This window comes from Haliaeetus leucocephalus, unplaced genomic scaffold, assembly GCF_000737465.1.
Source record: "Haliaeetus leucocephalus isolate CR32 unplaced genomic scaffold, Haliaeetus_leucocephalus-4.0 Scaffold206, whole genome shotgun sequence".
Classification (NCBI taxonomy): Eukaryota; Metazoa; Chordata; class Aves; order Accipitriformes; family Accipitridae; genus Haliaeetus; species Haliaeetus leucocephalus.
The window spans coordinates 3390396-3392408 of record NW_010972642.1 but is presented as its reverse complement, the minus strand read 5'-3'; the positions used below and the strand labels follow the sequence as shown (position 1 = coordinate 3392408).

Below are 2013 nucleotides of genomic sequence, written 5' to 3'. Positions count from 1 at the left end.
GGGGGGGGGCGGCACACCCCGAGCCGCCGGCCGCGCACGGCGATGGCGAGCGACAAAGCCACATGCTCCCCTAACTCTGCCCGTAAGCCTCTAATCCCAGCGGTCTCTTAGCTTTGTTGTAACAAATGGGTTTGATTAAACTGTCACATGCGGCGTTAGCATACCACATCGCGCTCGGTATGAAGGGGGGGGCGGTGGAAAAGAGAGGAAAAAAGAGAGAAGAGGACGGCAGGCAGAAGTCCTGTTTCATAACGCCAGCCCGGCTGCCCTTCCCGCACGCCGGTCGAAGGGAGGGCTGCGGGAGCGCGGCCCCCGGGGGCGCCTCTGCCCCCCCCGGGCTCCCCGCCCCGGGCTCCCCGCCCCGGCGGCCGCCGCGCTCCTGCCTCCGCTCTGCCCAAAGGGTTAACCCTGCACCGAACCAGTTGCAAATTAAACCGCCGTACGGGGAAGGCTTGTGGATTAAAGCCGGGGAGTGGGAAATTAACCGACTCCCTTGATAATTGAGAGCACGTTTCGAGAAGCTCTGGAAGAAGCAAGAATAATAACAACAATAATAACGGGGGGGGGGGCGTTTGCTGCAATTCATTATTAACTTTGACTGCTATTTCTCGAGACGTGCAGTCGGATGGGTTTCGCTCAGCATCCTCCGCTTGCATGTATTTCATGTCTCATCATAAAAATAATGAAGCCTCACATGATTTAAACAAAACAGTCTCAGCAGAGCTGCAGCTTGAGTGAAAGTTGCAGTGCAGAGATGCGTGTGTGTGTATTGCAGCCCCGGCTTATGACTCAGAGAGAGAGGGAGAGGAGAGAGGAGAGAGAGTGTGATGCAGACACACGTACACAAATGACCCAAAGCTTATGTACACAGTTGCCTCACTTACCTTCTCAATTAAGCGATAGAGAGGAGGCAGTTCAATAAGCACAGTGGCTGCTTTGTAGCTCTTCTCCTTGGGAAAGGTCAAAAAGAAGCATTGTTTGGGGAAAAAAAATAAAGAGGGGGTGGGAGAGATGGGGAGGGAGATCGCTATTCTTTAAGTTTAAAATAATGAGGTCCTCAAGGATCCGCCAAGTAATTGTGTTGACCGCATCCGAGCTACAGGTGTCCTCCTTTTAGTATCTTGCAGTCCAAGGCTGTCTGTCTCCGTCCTGGCTGAAGACAACTTACCTAAAGCAGCGTGTGAGGAGCCGAGTTGAATGAAGTCAGGGCTTTATCAGCTGCAAAATGCAATCCCTTACCAGCCAGACATAATACAGCAAAAGAAAAGGTCACTCAGTTATTACTGAGCCGGCAGAGCCCAGGCAGCTCTTGTGGAAGACCACAGAGAAGCAGCTCCCTTCCGATTTAAGGCTATTTCCCTCTCCCCCCCCCCACCCCCCCCCCCACCCCCCCTTCCTCTCCCTCTCCCCCCTCCCAGCTCCCCCTTCCTCGCTCTCCCTCTCTCTTTCTCTCTCGTTCTGCAGCTCGCTCAAGTACAGCCGCCCTCGGAAAGTGCAAAGCAGCCAGGAGACAGATTGGGCTTTGTTGGTAATTTCCCATGGTGAAAATTTACAAGCCTGCAAGTGCAGTCAGCAAAACCACATGCATATGCTAGACACAAACACCAGGGACACACACACACGCACACACAAGTGACCTCTACTGAAGCGGCTCAGGATCACCTTCCCGGAGAGCGCTCCAGAAACACACCCGGGGAAGCAGGGGAGCGTCGTCCCGCCGGCCCCCCCGCCCCCCCAGCACTCCTCCCCAAATACTTTGCCTAAACCAAACAATAAGTTGCCTACGCAAAAAAAAAAAAAAAAAAAAAACCAGGAGAGAAAAACCGGCGAGATACAGATCTCTCTATTAATGAGTAATGAGAAAAATCCCCGAAGGTGAAAACGCTGCCTCTCTCCGCGCTAGATCCGAGCTGCTCAGCAAGGAGTGGAAACTCCGGCGTGAAAGTTTCCCGCTCCCCCGCGCGGTCCCCGGCCGCCCGCCCGCCGCCGGCAGCGCGCCCCGGCCCCGGCCCC

At 54.9% G+C, this 2013-nt stretch overlaps 1 protein-coding gene across 3 annotated transcripts in view; it reads right to left on the bottom strand.

Moving 5' to 3' along the window:
- The window catches only part of LMO3 (LIM domain only 3 (rhombotin-like 2)), a 57736-nt gene extending 56376 nt beyond the window's left edge, over window positions 1-1360 (bottom strand). Inside the window, exons 1-2 of one of the 3 annotated variants that reach the window (XM_010566116.1) lie at window positions 1169-1360; window positions 885-950 (exon numbers count right to left, since the gene is read on the bottom strand). The gene's annotated coding sequence lies outside the window, so the exon portion shown is untranslated. Of the gene's footprint in view, window positions 1-884 lie in introns of all 3 variants that reach the window. The other 2 variants (XM_010566115.1, XM_010566117.1) reach the window with 2 other exon arrangements.
- Between the last annotated feature and the right edge of the window lie 653 nt (window positions 1361-2013).